Source organism: Acomys minous (genome assembly GCF_964271855.1).
Source record: "Acomys minous genome assembly, chromosome: 1".
In the NCBI taxonomy this organism is placed as follows: Eukaryota; Metazoa; Chordata; class Mammalia; order Rodentia; family Muridae; genus Acomys; species Acomys minous.
In genome coordinates, this window is record NC_140483.1 from 28,335,856 (window position 1) to 28,353,628 (window position 17,773).

A 17,773-nucleotide genomic window follows, 5' to 3' on the forward strand; every position below is an offset into this window, starting at 1 on the left:
AATTGTTGGGGAAGGATTAGGAGGTGTGGCCTTGTTGGAGGAGGGGTGTGACTGGGTTTGTGCTCTCTCTCTCTCTCTCTCTCTCTCTCTCTCTCTCTCTCTCTCTCTCTCTCTCTCTCTGTTTTATTCAGCATGTTATACCTGTAGCCAAATGTGTGCCACTGAATAAATGTTCACAAAAACATATAAACAAATGTCATACAAAGAACATACAGAAGCAAATGCTATGTAGGATTGTGCCCATCTGGTTTCCAGGGCAATGGTCTTAGTCAAGATATTTAGCTTCTTAGAGTCTTGATTTTTGTTATTCAAAAACCCTTCTGTCAAGATCAACTTGGACAAAATATGTGACACTATTCAAAGAGTAGCTCTCTCATGAACAGTGTGAATCAGTTAATGATCACCATTACAGAGCTGCACAACACATATCAAGGGTAGGTCATGGGTCAGAGATGACCCAGGATAGGTTACCAAGGTTTAAGGGGCCCCCAACATGAGGCAGAGTCAGTGGAAGCAGAGAGCATGCTGCATTGACCTGAGCACTCAAGCATGGAGGAGCCACACCATGAGTAATAGAAGCAGGGCCCAGGCAGAGCTGTGTTAACCTTTGATAACTGTTATTACAGAGACTAGCTGACTCCCAGGGCAAGACTAACTCTCAAGGCCCATGGCTCTCAATGTTATTCCCACATAGGAAAATAATATCTCAACCCTACTAATAGTCTTCTCCTGGACAATCCAAACACATCCATAGAAAGATGAAAGATGACTTGAACAAAAAATGAAACAACAACAACAAAACCCCAAACTCAAACCCTTAAACCAAAAAGGCTCACCAACAAACAAATCCAGATGTCAAGTACCAGTGCAGAAAGAAGACCAACATGAAAAACCAACACACATCTCCTCTGAAAGTTACCAATTCCTCAGTAAATCCCCCTAGAAGAATGATTTAGACTTCTGGACCTAACATTAAAAAAAAAAAAAGATTGTAAACACGTCCCAACAACTCAAGGAAGACACGAATGCACTCCAAGAGAACAAAACCAAAGAGGTTAATAGATTAATGTAATAAAATGTGATAATTATTGTAAGGCTGGGCAGCAAGATAAGTTACTCATTTATCCATTTAGAACAGGCAGTAATCAGCAAGCAGTTGATAACATCTGTTTCCTTCACTGCACTCTTTAATGGACCTCTGGCTTTTTTTTTAAAAAATTAATTTATTTATTTATTCTTGTTACATCTCAATGGACCTCTGGCTTTTTAAAGAAACTATTCTCCCCTCCCTGAATTAGTGATAAAAAAATGATATTAGTATAAGTTTGGTAAATGGGAAAAATAATAATATTGGAAATGTATACAGAGAAGGCATGTGAGCATAAGAAAAATGCCAGACAAAAGTAAATGATGGATTGTTCTTAATAGCCTTTTTATTTGTGGATGGATCTGTAGAGGAGTCTTTGAATAATCTAGAGCTGCATTGTCGTTTGTTTCCTCTCCCAGTTACAGACGCTGCTCTAACGCCCTGGCTGCTTTACTTTGAAGATGCCTTCATCTATGCCTGGATCTGTTTCCAGTGCAGTGTGACTCAGCGAACGCTCGACTGCCTCTGACTTAATGGTACCTGTGACCTGTGAGTCACACATTGAAACAGCAATTTTTAATGATTAGATTTTAGAGATCACAGAAAACACAGTTAGATGATAGACACTTAATAATTGATTTGTGTTTTGTCATTACAAGCAACCAGACACAGGAACAGTTCTTTCTGTTTCTCTGTTGTTGTCTCCCTATTACAACAATTTATCTTTGTGAGTGAGTGAATCAGACAGATTTATGAATGAGGGAGAGTTCCTTTCCAAAGTTCTCAGCGCTGAGGTACCTCTAGAGCTACTGTGTATGCTGGTCACCTTTACCACTGTTTTCAGAATCTGTTTTGCATGTGTAGAATTAAGGCATTATTATTACACTACAGGCGCTTAGCACCTTATACTGATAGTGAGTTTCTTATTAGGTTTTATTTTCATTGTTTCTTTTTAAACGGATAGGTTGTAACCATTTTAAAGATGAAGAAAAATGAATCTCAGCTCTATAAAGAAACCGCCCGCAATCTGACAGCAAAGATGTAAAAGAGATTGGTGCGGCTTGTAACCAATGGATGGCCGCTTGCTAGCAGTCTGGACGGTTCCGTGCTTTTCTGTAGAGAGAATATCATGTGCATTGCATGGATTCGTTGCCTGTCAATTAAAAGAAAATGCTATGGCCTCTATGGTAGGTAGAATAGAAGATAAGACATCCGGAAGGCAAAAAGGATTCTGGGATACAGCAGGCACTAGAGATTCACCTGGGGAAGATGGAGGAGAGCAGACATATGGATCCTGAGCAGAGGTAACCAGCCACATGGCAGCACGTAGCTTAGAGTAAATGGGTTTTTTTAAGTTATTAGCTAGATAGCGAACAAGCCTAGCTATATGGCCTGGGTGTTTGTAAATATATTTTGAGTCTCATGAGTCGTTATTCTGGGAGCTTGGGACCAGGAGGGAAAGCTTCACAACACTTTTCTAATACAACATATAAGCGTTTGTTGGAGAGAGACAGAGTTCAACTAATTTCACATAATTGGCACCAGTGTAGGCGTACTAGGTCCTTTGGTGTTTCAATGACCACAATACCTGACAGAAACAGCCTACAGGATTAAAGGTTCCCAGTTTCAGAGGGTTTCAGTCCATCATGGAGAATTCATGGCTACTTAGTTAAGGGGAGGCCGCTAAAGAGCATGGTGGATGCTATTCACATTATGGCTGACCAAGAAGCAGAGTGTGAAGGAGGAAGTAGGGCCTGGAACAACCTTCCAAGTCCCTACCTAAGTCACCTACCCTAGATCCCACCTGCTAAAGTTTCACAGCCTCCCAGAACAGCGCCACCTACTGGGAAACACTATCTGATATCCCAAAGGTCCTTCATGGATTTTCTTAATTCAACAGGAGCTTGTGGCCCAGTGGTGAAATTAGCTTCAAAATATGAGCCTATGAAGATAATTTTGGACTGGAACACTAAAGTAGAAAAGCTAAATTGCAACTGTTTTTCATTTGTAAGATGCTTCCAATGTTGTGTCTCTAAAATGACTATATCATCTAGGATTTTTGATGCCATATGGCAGATTGAGCCATAATGAGGAAGAGGTGAACATTATTTTGAAACAGCCTGAAGAGTTTCTGTGGGAGAGAATATGGGGAGGAGGAAAAGATGCTTCAACCCAGCTAACACCTTCCCTTTCTCTTTCTTCTCCAACATCTAGAGAGGAATACAAACAGCTTTTCGCAGCTGAGTCGGTTGCTGGGACTTGGCTTCTACCTTGTCCATCGATTAGTTGCTTTGTGATAGTGACCAGTACATGTGGGAGAAGAAAGGTTTTCCCTCTAGTCCTGCATTAGGGCAATTTGGGAGGAGACCCTAGCAGCCAAAGCTCCAGCAAGTAAGTAAAACTAAGTAAGTACACTACCTGAATGCTGGGACAGGGAGCCCGTGGACCTATTATCAGTGGCAATGTCCCACACATGGCCTTTGAGGCCAGTTTAGCATTCATTGCTTCCTTCCTATTTTGTACTCAGGTGAGGTTGGCTTAGGTAGACCAAATTCTGTCTTTGAAAAAGAATGTTATTTTAGTAGCCCATCTGATGTCTCTTTGTATGGCACAGGTGCTGGTTTTTAATTCTATTAAGTATATATATAGTTAGAAATTAATCAGGAGAAGCAATTGAGTTGCTTTTGGAAGAACGAACACAGGGGAACAAAGAAAAAGAGCTCTGTCAACCAGAAGTTAATTGTAGCACTCAGCAGCAGCCTCCAGTGGAATGGAGAGAATTCGTGAGAACATTCAGATCTGATTTTTTTTTTTCAAAGTGTAACTTTCCAGGTAATGTGAATGCTTGGGTGAATGTTTTCCTACTTCTCAAATTTAGGCAGAGTTCGTGTTTGAATAGGGTCTGGTTTTGAAAGTATATCTTCAGTATGTTGCCATAGTTTAAGTGTAAGTCTGTAAATGTTGAATTTAAAGTTTAGAAGCCAGTCTTTCCTGGGTGAGGTGGAAAAAAATCACTTCCAAAAACCATATCCTTACAGAGAAATCTTTTATATAGAAATATGTATTAATTTTTGCAGTCAAACTGGAGACTCATGTTATCTTTACCTGAATGATGAAATACTTTCAAGGGAGGCTCGATGGTTTGTCTAAGTGTCCCTATCTAGAAAGTATGCTGTCAGGGCTTATCCAAGCTATTTTAACTCTAGATCCCTCTGCCCTGATGTTACTCCTGATTCTAAGTAATCTGACTTTCCTAGTGGTCAGAAAAGAGAAAAAGGCCCCACCTTTTCTATCTCATTCAGTGTTATACTTTCTCCAGGTTGGAAGCAGTTCTTTGCTGAGTTACGATCTGATAATTATGCTACTGAGAAAAGGGACAGGCATTTAACTTATTAGCACGAACCATTTTTCTTAATTAAAATGTACAGTGTTCAATGTTATCCCACATATCTTCAAGAAGGCTTTCAAAGACTTGTTGACAACTGAGTATGGAAGAATTATAAGAGCACAGAGAGGCTTTGGAATTGAATCTTATCTTCAAATCATTTGCTATTAATCATTTATCTAACTGTCTGAGTTAGGACTTTATTGCTGTGAAGAGATAACATGACTAAGGCAACTCTTTTAAAAACTCATCTGAGGGCCTGGCTTACAGTTTCAGAGGGCTAGTCCATTACCATGATGGTGGGAAGGAAGCATGGCAGCGTGCAGGCAGACCTGGTGCTGGAGAAGAAGCTGAGAGTTCTACATCTTGGTTTGTAGACAGCAGAAGGGGACTGAATGTGTTTCACATGGGGTACAGCTTGAGCACTTAAGACCTCAAAGCCCTGCTTCCACAGTGACACACTCCTCAATCAAGGCCACACCTACCCCAGTAAGGCTACACTTGCTAACAGTGCCACTCCCATTGGGCAAGCATTCAAACGCTTGAATGTATGGGGGGTGGTAGGTACCTATTCAAACCACCACACCACTCCACCCTTCTCTGTTTCGCTCAACAAATATTATTTTGAGGACCTACCAGAACTGTGAGGGTCATGATAGACACATCAACAAACAGGACAAGGTCTTTCTCCTTCTAATATGTGTAGACGCAGAAGTTTTTTACCATGTAAAGCAGTATGTAAAATGGGTTCTGGGCATCGCGTTATGGAAATTACCCAAGTTGAAGGGACACAGAGTGTTGGGACCCACGAGCCTATAATGTTCTGTTGGTTAGACCGGACTCTTCGGCAGTGGTGGTGCTGGAAATGAGGAAGCATCTACCATGACAAGATGGTTTCAAAATGAGTGAACTGCAATATCTAAGACTCAAATAGATGGAAAGCTTAGGAATTTAAAGAATTGCAAAGTGGTCACTGTGAGCAGAGGGGCTGGCAAAGAGATCATGGTAGGAAGTGGAGTGGGAGATGAGAGTTGAGATAAGCTCAAGGTCACTGTAAAGCCAGGGGCTGGAGTTGTTCTGATTTTAACAGTATACTTTATTATTATTATTATTGTTGTTGTTATTATTATTATTATTATTATTATTATTATTATTATTATTATCAGAAATTGATTGTTGTTTCAAAGGGGTTACAGTTAAAAGAATGACCTACGTACATCAAAGAGTTGAGTGAGGGAATCTATTTAAGAGAGTATGTATATAGTAAGGGTGAAAATGAAAAAAGGTTTAGATTAGGGCAGAAACACAAATTATGGCCCAGGGACCAAATATGTATTTTTATAGATTTTTTCCTGATATTTTGATTAGGTATTGGGAATTGTAAAAGATGATTAAATTCAGAAAAATTCAGTTGTACAAGTAGCAAGACTGGCAGATAGATTGGATGTTGCATGAGGAGGTTAGAGTGAAAGAGAAGGACCCAGGGCAATTGTGTTCTGCTCGAACAACTGGCTAAACACTGACGTCATTACCGAGGTGGGAAAGGAGGAGCGATAGGTAGGAAATTTTAAGTGCCGTTTCACTGACAACTTAAAGTAGGAAAGATTTGTCTTGGCTCCCACTGCCAGAGTTTTCAGTCCATTGTTCACTTGTTCTATGTCTATGAACCTGTGGGGACCAGGCTATGATGATAGACACTGCAAGTGGCTGTGGAGGCTGCTCACATGAGGAAGCCAGGTTGTGAAGAGACCAACTGACAAGAAAGAGCTAAGCAGACCCCTGGGAGTGTACTTACTCCAAGTAGGCCCCACCTCCTAATAGTCCGTTCCCTATGCACTCAATGATGCATCAATCAGTTGATGATGGATCAACCAGTTGATGAAATTAATGCCCTCATGATTCAACTCCCTCTTGGTGATTGGATCTACTAGCTGGGGACCAAGCCTTCAACACTCACTTGAGCCCTTTTGGTGGGAGCAAGCCAGAGACAAACCATAATAATGAGCACAATGGATCTTGTTATCATACAGAACTATTTTTATTTTATGAATACCTAAATTTGCATGTTCTGAAGCTTGAGTGAAACAGACCATGCATCTGTAAGCATCTTGCAGGCTGCCACGGTGTAAGCATCCTACATGCTGCTGCCACAGTGTAAGCATCTTACATGCTGCCAAGGTATAAGCACCCTGCATGCTGCCATGTATAAGCTCCCTGCACTCTGCCACAGTGTAAGTGCCCTGCATGCTGCCACGGTGTAAGCATCCTGCATACTGCCACGGTATAAGCACCCTGCATTATTAATGCTGTTGCTATTACAGTCCAGCCCCTCTGCTGAACTCCATTCCCTAGGGATCCATGTGAAGAACGTATTGCATCCCTTAGCTTTGCCCCTGAAGCTTTTTGGAAACAAGTATTTAACTTCAGATGACAGTGGCCTACACATCCAGTTTTCACCTCCCACAGAGCCCTTAGTCTTATTCAAGAGTTCTTTTACGTTTCTCAGGTGAACTCTGATGGGTCAGATGAAGCAATCAAGTCCTATTCTAGCTACCTTTTGAATATTTATAACCTTGTTTGAGCATCCAGCCCTTACTTTCCCCAGGTGGCTTCAGTCCTAACCTCAGAGTGCACTATTGTCCTCAGGCAAAGGCATTTCCTTCCGAGGAGGACACAGTCACTGCTGGAACAGGAGGCCTTAGCCGCTCTCCTTCAGCGTCAGATCCCCCCACGCTAAGCCACAATCGTGCTCATTCTATTTCAGTTTCCCGCTAAACATATTGGGTCCTATCCCTTGTGACTCTTTGGGGACCTTGTTCCATCACTTTTAATTAGATTCAAACTCACAATAGGACCAGAAAGGAATAAAGAAGAAAGAAAGATGGCTAGGCATGTGGCTTGGTGGTAGAGCCTTTGTCCCCCACACGCAAGGCTCTGAGTTCCAATCCTTAACATCACAAAAACAAACAACAAATGATGCACCCAAAAACCATCTGTCTCCCCTCAGCCTGTCCCATCTCTCTAGTTGCAATGGTCACTTTTTGTCCCCGTCTATCTTTATTCCTTCCCCAGTGTGTCCTCAATCATTGGCAAAATTAGTTCCTCAGATCAGATACTCCTGGCTCATCAGGTGGTTTAGTATACTCATTAGTGTCTTTACTCCTGCAGACATTTTCACCGAATCATTGTTATCCTCATGTGCTAAAGAAAGGAGCTCAGTATGAGGAAATGTAAGTTGCCTCTTGTCTCCCCTAGGATGCAGAAGACCTAAGTTCAAACTGGAAGCACATCCCACCTTCCTGGAACACAAGGCTGCACACCAGGAACCAGGTCCATTGGCTGCCTTAGTAAGTCGGACGCTTTGTAATGTGAGTATACATTTTCGTTGGATTTCTGTAACATGACCTTTGCCGTTCATTTACTTTTCACACACTAAGCTGAGTTTTCCCTATACTATCTAGGGTTGAATGTAAGTGTGCCCCATGTGGTCGTGTGCAGGAAGGCTTCATCTCCAGTTGGTGGTTCTGCTTTGGGAACTTGTGGGAACTTTAGGAGGCAGAGCCTCACTGGAAGAGGTTGGTCATTAAAAACCGGCCTTGGGCTTTTTATAGCCTGGACTCTCTTCCTGTTCACTTTCTAACTACAGAAGCAACGTGGCCTGTTTAATCACATTCCTGCTGCCATGTTTTGCTTGTTTGTTTATTTTTTCTTTCAGGATGGACTGTGCTCTCTTGAAGTGTAAGCCAAAATAAGCCCTTCCTTTCTTCAGTTGCCTCATGTCATGTATTTCGACATAGCAGCAAAAGCCATGTATACAAAGACATAGCAAAGCATGGCAACACAGGCCAATAATCTGAGGGACAGGAGACTAAGGCAAGAAGATTGCAAGTTCAGGGGATGCCTAGGCAATTTGGTCAGACCTTGTCTCAAAATGAAAGGTAAATAGTGGTTAGGAATGTCACTGAGTAGTAGAGCACTTGCCTGTGTGTATGAGACCCCAGCTGCAATCTCTAGCACCTGCAAACAACTAACCAAAATGAAAACAAGTCTGCCTTAATGGTTCTATGAGGGGAGGTTCTCTAGAGCGGTGGTGCTCAGCCTTCCTAATGCTGCAACCCTTTAATACAGTTCCTCATGTTGCAGTGACCCCCAACCGTAAAATTACGGCATTGCTACTTCACAATTGTACTTTTGCTACTGTTACAAATCTTCCTGTAAATATTTTTGGAGGTAGAGGTTTTGCCAAAGGGAATGTAGTAACTCACAGGTTGACAACTGCTGCTCTAAAGGAACAGAACCTATAGAATGAATGTATATTACAAAGCATGTTGATTAGACTGGCTCACAAGGGTCACCCAACAATGTCTGGTTAGATGCTAGAAGGGGTTGGAATCTGATAGCTGCTCAGCCCATGAAGCTGGATGTCTCCCCAGTTCAAATCTGGAGCTAAGGCCTAGAGGATTCTGGAAGAACCATTTGTAAGTTCATTCTGAAAGGCTGAAGAACCTGGGTTCTGATGTTAGCAAAGGATGACAGCAGTAGCAGCACTAGCAGAGTGGATGCACTCACTAGCAAGAAGTAAAGGAGAACAGGCAAAAGCTATACTGGTTATATGTGCATTGCCATGGAGGGTGCTGCCTGTTTGTGGGGAGTGCATATTCTCCCTCTGTCAATGCTTCTAAGAAACACTCTGCTAGTCACACCCAGAAAGGCACTTTAAGTGATCCCAGATCCAATCAAACTGACCACCAAGATTAACAGTCACTATGGTAAGGCGTCATGGTCTAGGATTCAAAGCTCTAATTTAATACTGATCACTCTCCCACCAGAACTGATTCTTACTAGTGAAGTCATCTCTTGGTGATGTACCCTGCACCCAGCTCTGCTGAGGAGCAACAGAGAGCTCTATCTGTGAAGTTTATAACATACCTTAGAGACTCCTGTGGGGCAGAATACTCCGGTCAGTGTGCTCTAGCCATGTATATGGGAATATCCAGACCGTGCTCCCCTTCTGGGCCTGAAGGATGCAGCCAGGCATGCAGATGTGTCCACATGTCCAGATAATGTCTTGATAATGTGAATTACCTAGATGCAGGGTCCCAAATGTTAGATGTTGGGGAGTTTGGGAAGAACTTATTATGGCTCCCATTTCTTTTTTTTTATTATTTATTTATTTATTATTTATTTTATTATTTATTTTTAATTTAATTAATTTGTTCAGATTACAACTCAATTGTTATCCCATCTGTTGTATCCTCCCATTCCTCTCTCCCTCCTTCTTTCACCCTATTTCCCTCCCCGAGGTCTAATACCGAGGGAGACCTCCTGCCCCACTATATGGTCATAGGCTATCAAGTGTCATTTCTACAGGCAAAAAAGTTGAAGCACCAAGTGATAACTACATCTCCAAATCTGTTTTGATAGAGCTGGGCTTAAACCAGATCTCAAGACTACACATGCAGTGCTCTTTGGTCTTTTGAGAGTCACACAAGGTAGCTGGATCCTGTGCATGGACCAGAGTCCTGAATAGTGGGCAATGTGGGAGCTGAGAAATCCACAGTTCCCTCATTTTTATGCACCATGTTACTGGCAGCCAAGCTAATGATTTCCTATTTCCTCAGACTCCCCTGGGGATAGGGAGATCTGAATCCCCAGAGGTTCTTCTTTGATTCTGAGCTGGTTACTGGAATGCATCCTGTTACCCTGGTGAACTGGCAAGTGCACGGGCAATATTCTCTTCCCTGGCAGGTGAGTTGAGGCCTTGCTGAAGATTACCTGATGTGGGTGGGCATGGTGAGCCTGGGAGCAGCAAAGCATAACTCAGCCACATTCATCATTTTTTTTTGTCAATTAATTAACTCCCCAGCTTAAAGGGGCCATTAATCTCTATAGACTGTACCTGTCAAACACCAGAGTCTTTCTTTGGTTGAAAAGTTGCTGATCTGCCTGCATATTTGAATCAAAGACAAAACGGAAGGAGCTTGCTCGCTCTGTGTTCTTAGGCAGCAACGCTCACTGCTGTGAGCTGACTCACGCTCTTGGCTAGAGGTGTGGCTGCCAGCTCAGTGCCATAGAAACCCTGCTCTGCTCCCATGAAATTCAGGGCCCGGAAGCTGTGACACATTTATGCCAGTGGGCGGGGAATAGCTTCAGTGAAAGTTTCCAATATGTCCACCTTATAGCCCCTCCTCTCACATCCAGTATCAGCCCTTTAGTGTCTAATACAGATCCCATCTCTCTAAACATAGAAAGGATGCTATAAAGATAAATACTTAAAATGCTGTTTTCATTTTATGTATATGGGTGGTTTTTTTTCCTCCTGTGCACCTCATGTGTGCAGTGTGCCCTTGGAGGCCAGAGGAGGGCATTGGATCCCTTATGGGCTAGAGTTACAGACAGTTGTGAGCCACTACGTGAGTGTTGGGAGTTGAACCCTGATCTTCTGGAAGAGCAGCGGTCTTCACTGATGAGCCACCTCGATGACCCAATAGATGTGCTTTAGCGTTTGGTGTCACCTCATGATCAACTGGGAATTCTTAAGTCAGTTAATCATCAAGGGCTAGTTTCCTATGATGTCTACAAAACCCGCTACAGACTAACAGCTCAAAACAAGGAACTAGAAGGCCAGGGGCTAGAAGTCTGAACTCAACAGCACGGTGGTGAAATAGAGATGTCGGCAGGCTGTGCTTCGTTCAGAAGCTCTGGTGAATCTTTTCACTGTCCCACTCAGTTTCTGGTGGCTGCTGGCCTTCCCTGGGTTGCAGCTTTGTCACACACACCATCATGCTCAGCAGTTTCAAATCCTCATCACTGTATGTCCTCTTCTCTCCTGTGTCCGGGTGCACAACCTTTTCCTGCCTCTTTCTGTTACGGCTCCTCAGAAAACTGTTACCTACCTCAAGACCCCTTCCTCCCTTCCCCTGTCTCTTCCCTTTGCTTTCTCCTCCCACTTCCTTCCAATCTTCCTGTCTTCATTGCCTTTTGTGGCACTCATAGATCCCAGGGACCAGGCTATAGCATCTTTTGGAAACAGGATTTTTCAACCTGGAGCCAACTTTTTATTTGGATCCTCACCTCCTAAGAGTCCCATGCGTGGCTCTTCTGACAGAAGTTTGTAGCAGAGACAACTCGGCATCTACTAGCCATTTCAACTCCTTTCTCCATAGCAGACATTGAAGGGAGCAGTCACCGGGCTATTGAGCTATGTTCCCCAGCCCCCTTGCTCCTGGGTGCAGCCATGTGTCTAATGGAAGTTGGATGCAGGTGTTGTCTATGATTGGAAAGCCTTCCCCACCCAAAGGAACTCCCATATATTATTCATGCTCTCTTTAATATTCCACTCTCTGGATGGCAGCTCCCAGAAAAGCCTCAGAAACCATCCTGAAGTTGGCAGAGGCTTCATTAGCACAACTCCTAACTGAGTGTCTTAAGTGGACGTGTGGCCAGTTCTCCTGGTGATTGGGTTTTATGTGTTATAGAAATAGATATATATTATTTTATGTGTTAAACCGCTAGCACTTTAGAATTTATCCATTATAAGCATTTGTGAAATGTGTTCAACATCATCACTGCCCATTAATTTTCCTTATTGTTAATACATGGATAAAATAGCTACAGAAAGGACTGGTAAGAGGGCTCAGTAGGTAGAGTGCCTGCTGTGCAAGCATGAGGACCCAAGTTCAAACCCCCAGCACCTATGTAAATGCATGGGTATGTGAACATGCATGCACATACACACAGACACACAGACACACAGACACATAGACACACAGACACACAGACACACACACACACACACACACAGACACACAGACACACACACACACACGCACACTGACTGACATGATACAGTGTCTGATGTTCTAGCACTTACCGAGTCCATTCCATTGGTGAAGCTCTCCATGGAGATTTTGTTTGTTTGTTTCTCAACTTTTCATTTCCAGTATTTCAGACTGATTTTTTCTTTTCATTTTCTATGTTGTGCTTGTCAGGGGCTGCAGTGTGTGCCACGGCATGTGGTGGTGGTGGAATCAAAGGACAATGCGGGTGTCAGTTATTTCCCTCCACTGTGTAAGTTTTACGAGTTTCAGATCATCCTGCTTGGCAGCAGGTACCTTTGCCTACTGAGTCAACTTGCCAGCTCTCTTTACTGAATCTCATTTTCAAATCTTGTATTGAATTTCTTATTTCATTCATCTGTTTGTTCATAATCTCTTTAAATCATTTCAGGAGTTTATAAGCATCCTCTGATTTCTCCGAACACATTTTCTAATAAAAAAAAAAAGTGTATGTGTGAATATACATTTGGGGGTGTGCATGCACACACACACACACACACACAAACACACACACACGTGCATGCGAACCTCTGTGCATGCATTAGTATGCTCAGGATCAACAGCAATTGTCTTCTTCTATATTCAATCTCTACCTTATTTTTGAGACAGGGTTTATCGTTGAGGTCAGAGCGCATCAACTTGCTGGGCTGGCCAGTGAGGTCTGTGGCTCTGCCTCTCTCCCATCACCAGAATAAAAAGAGGAAGGGGGAAAGAAATGCAATTAGCCAACCCAAAATAACCCTGGTTCTCAGGAGACCAAGGCAGGGAGACTAAATCCCAACACACACACACACACACACACACACACACACACACACACACACACACTGGATTACTGGCTCTTGTCCCTATACCTGTGCTATTCCACTGATGCCAGTCACAGCCCCGGGCAATTTTTTGCAGCTCGTGGGAAGATGCTGCTGAGGCTGCTGGGTGACCTTTCACTGGTTCTGACTGAGTTTGCTGCTCCTGCTCCTGGGCAGTCCTTCCCACTCGTGGGCACATGTTTGGACCACGTCCGTGTTCCTTTGCGTCTGTGGCTCAGATCACTCTTCCATTTACCCAACGCTTCTGACTCAGCATCTTCCGTGCTGTCTGAAGGGCCTTTTGCAGGCCAGGTTCCAATAATAAAGCTCTATGACATTTGCTCTGAGCTCCGAGAATGTGGCCCAGGGAAAGTCTAGATTCAACAAACTGACCCCCTTCTCCTCTGCCCGTGTCGCTGCATGTCCTGTCTGCCTGCCCTTCCCCCTTTATTATATTTCTGCTCCTGAAAGTACAGCGAGGGCTCCTGGAGGCTGCCTCTTGTGGACTAGGGTTCACACTGTCTGCTGGCACAGCCCCTCTCACTCCCCAGATGCACCAATTCCACCATGATGGGCTCTGGGTTTACTCTATTTTGATCTGCAAAAACTCCTATTTCACTCTGATACAATTTTGTTAATTATGTATCTGGTTAGTTGAATTGTTTGCTTGTTTGTTTGTCTACCTTCTTCGTAAGTGTTAACGGTTGGTTGGCTTACTGTATTGGACATGAGGGTCCCTTCCTGCCTATCTTTTGCCCACTTCTTTCTCTCCTGAAACTGACTCTCTGCTGTGCTCTTGGGGTGGAGGCCATCTTTCCTCTTCCTCTGAGGGCAGTCTTGTGTCTGCAGTGCTGTCTTGGTGGTCAGGAGCTGCCTTGGTCTGTGCTTGCCTTGAAATGGCCTTGTTTTCTCACAGCATTAGCTTTGCTGGAAGTAGCCATGTTGGCTGGCTGTTGACTTTCAGGGAAAGAAGTTCATCAGTTCTCACTTTCCTGGCTTTTCAGATAGTTGAAAAGAGATCTAATGTTATTCTGCCGTGCCTGCCTTGTGAGTTAGCATTCTTGCTTATTGCTTTTATTTATGTGTTTATATTTGAATTTAAATTTGTTTATATTACTTTTAAACATATGAGAGAACGCTCAGCCTCATTCAAAACAAGATCCAGATATCATAACTACAATTGGATATCACTTCTTGTCTGTCAGATGCAAAATACAAAAACCTGACAACATACTTGTTGGTGGTAAAGGGGCTCTGAGACACACTGCTGGTAAAAATGCAAAATAGGTGCATGGAGTGTATTCATCAATTGCTGGTAATATGCATGCAAATACCCTTTGTCTCAGCAATCCATCTTCTAAAAATATTGTTTCCAAGAATAGACTGGCAATATATATATATATATATATATATATATTACCTACACAGGTACCTTGGCAGCAATGCAATGAGCTACACTTGATATTTTGATCATTGTTACTTCTTGTTGTTGTTGTTGTTGTTTTGTTTTGTTTTGTTTGAGACAGGGTTTCTTTATGTAGCCTTCGCTGTCCTGGACTTGCTTTGTAGACCAGGCTGGCCTCAAAGTCACAGAGATCCGCTTGCCTTTGCCTCCTGAGTCCTGGGATTAAAGGCGTGTGCCACCACACCCGGCTGATCGTAGTTATTTGTAATAGTGACTAGACCCAGCCGGGCGTGGTGGCGCACGCCTTTAATCCCAGGACTCGGGAGGCAGAGGCAGGCGGATCGCTGTGAGTTTGAGGCCAGCCTGGTCTACAAAGTGAGTCCAGGACAGCCAAGGCTACACAGAGAAACCCTGTCTCGAAAAACCAAAAAAAAAAAAACAAAAACAAAAACAAAAAAACCCCACAAAACAAAAACAAAAACAAAAAGAAAGAAGTAGCTGATAGACAGACAATTCTCCACATTGGTGGCAGGGAGAGGACACTGCTGCTGAACCTCTGACATGCACTCTGGGGCCCACAGTTTGATCACTGCCCCTTGGCAGTGCAGCTTTGCAGGCACACAGAGGAAGTGGTCGCAGGCTATCCTGATGAGACCTGATGGACTGTGGCCAGAAGGTGGGGGAAGAGGGCCTCCCTGTTGGAGGCCTGGGGGGAGGAGAATGGGGTGGAGGGGGAGAGAGGGTAGGAAGGAAAATAAGAATAAGGAAATAACAATCGGGATGTAATGGGAATAAATTATAATCAATTTTTAAAATCAATTAAAAAATAAAATATTTGCCATACCTTAAAAAAAAAAGAAAGAAAGAAAGAAAGAAAGAAAGAAAAGAAAAGAAAAGTAAGAAAGAAAGAAAGAAAGAGAAAAGGCACACATGTCTGTCAGTGGAGGCTTGGTTGAATAAACTATGATACAAACACATGATAGTTCATGTGTCCATTAATAAATAGGGAAGGGGGCTTGAGAGGTGGCTCAGCCTTTAAGAGTACAGGCTTCTCTTCCAGATGACCCAGATTTGATTCCCAGCACCCATAAAGCAGCTCACTACTGTTGGTAACCCAGTTCCAGGGGATCCAACACCCTCTTCCGACCCCCACAGACATACATGTCAAACACCCACATATCTTATTTTCAAGAATGCCAAATGATCAGCTTGTAAAGAGGAAAGGCCTTTGGAAATCCTGTACATTATTACTTTGTTTGTTCTTTCAGTCAGCTTGCAAGACAGAACATGTGACCACAGCATGTGTTAGCGCAAAGACACTCACCTTATGAGAAAAACCAAGAGGAGGCCAACATTTTACAACCCCCTCTAATGGCAAATCCCTATGACTTTATGTCCTCCAATGAGTCTATACCCCTTAAAGGTTCCGCATATGACTATGGAATAGACCCCACGACTTCATGTACAGGCCTCTGGGAACACTTATCCAAATGAGTTCCTGTGTCCAAATATGTTCTCCTATAGAGAAATAACTATGAATTGCTCAGTCACCAAATCTGCCTCTTATTTTAGTAAGTACGTAAAATCAACCATTTATTTTTGGGGGTCTTGGGGAGAACCACTATTTTCATTAAAACATGAAATCAGTAAGATGGCACTTTGTAAGGACAAGGCCGAACGTATCCTAGCTAAACTAACACAGTTCACTTGCAGTAAGACTACATGTAGAAAGAAAATGGAGGGGCATCTCTTTCTTAGGCCATAAGTTCCAAAAGTCATTAGCTATTATCTACAAGCCCAACATCTCTAAGCATTTTATGCCCCAGTAGAGGAACCACTTTCCTTTTTTTTTTTTTTTTGGTTTGTGCACTCATACATCAATCTGTGACATCAAGGTGCTTGTTTAGACACCAAATGAGTTGCTCAAAACTTACTGATTCTAGGTTTACATTTTCCTGATCTTTGTTCTGATTGGGTGGGTGCTAGCACCATGACCATGCATACATCATGCAGCATAGTGAAAAGTCAGGCCCATCATGTTTACTTCTCTAAAGCTGACACTACAACATTGATGGCATTGGCCGTAGATTAGGGACTTTATAAGAATACAAAGAGACATGAGCTACTATGTTCTGCCATGTCCCTCTGCTATGTCATAGCAAGTAAGCACTTCCCAGATGCCTGTATTTTGTAGCCCCTAAAACCCATGAGTCAAATAAACTTTTATTTTTTTAAAACTGATTTTATCTCAGATATTTTGTTATAGTAACAGAAAGTAGGCTAAGACATTGATTCCTGAACAAAAGAATATATCCATGAATTGTTTTTTGTTTTGTTTTGTTTTAATTTGTAGGTGGTTTTCTTGGACTAGGTTAAGAGTTAGTGTAATTTGATAAATACATTTGAACAAGCTCTGTTTCTGGTGAGCGGTAATGGGTATTTTATAAGAATCAAGTGGTCTGGCTTTTGGATGGATATAAGGCAGTCAACAAGTTTGGGGTTTTAGGTTTGTTTTTGCTTTTGCTTTTAAATCTTTATTGGTGTCCCTACTGTACTCATTGTCATCATCATGGAAAGCCATTTTTTTAAATTAAAAAAAGAAGGTTTTATCCTCAGAAACAGTGCTTTGGCAATTCTGAGATTGAAGTACCCTAAACACCACATAAAAGTGTAAGAGAAGGTACTGTTTGCAAAATGAATGTTTGGAGACAGGGCTCTTTGAAGCAATTGGGATAATAGTCTGTTTAAAAAAATAAATGAAAAAAAAATAGTGGTGAATCAAATGCCACTCTGTCAGTTAACTATTTGGTTGTCTGTCTCTCCTAGGTATGCTAGACAGTGAGCTTAAGGACATGCGTGGGAAGAGAGGTCACACCCCGGCTGTAACTGGTGCAGGACCTGTTTATGGAAAAAAAATGGGATATTCTTATTTACACTAGGCAAAGGAAAGTGAAGTTAAAAGGAAATATACAGTTATAAGAATTGTGAAAATCAACGTCATGTTTCAGATGTGTCTTTTTATTTTCTTTTAAGCTCCAGCCTTAAGATGTCACTTTAGATAGTTGATGTCTCCAGTCTCTATTGCTCGCTCCCAATGCTGTGACATCACTATTCTCTTCCTTGGACATTTTGACATTAATACTTTGTCTTTGGTTATTCAAGATATTTTCTTAGAACAAAATGCCCACTGAGTCACTCTGTAACCTCAGAACCTCAAATAATTTCCCTGCTAGGAGCAAGATAAATTAGGGT

General features: G+C 42.5%; 1 long non-coding RNA gene across 1 annotated transcript; it reads left to right on the forward strand.

Annotated features, from left to right (window-relative positions):
* The first annotated feature begins 2,300 nt into the window (after positions 1-2,300).
* On the forward strand, positions 2,301-17,488 carry LOC311600709. The gene is made up of 6 exons (XR_014780324.1): positions 2,301-2,391; positions 3,302-3,478; positions 7,728-7,840; positions 8,188-8,410; positions 10,094-10,220; positions 17,348-17,488. It is a non-coding gene; the product is annotated as an uncharacterized lncRNA (long non-coding RNA).
* Positions 17,489-17,773: the final 285 nt, after the last annotated feature.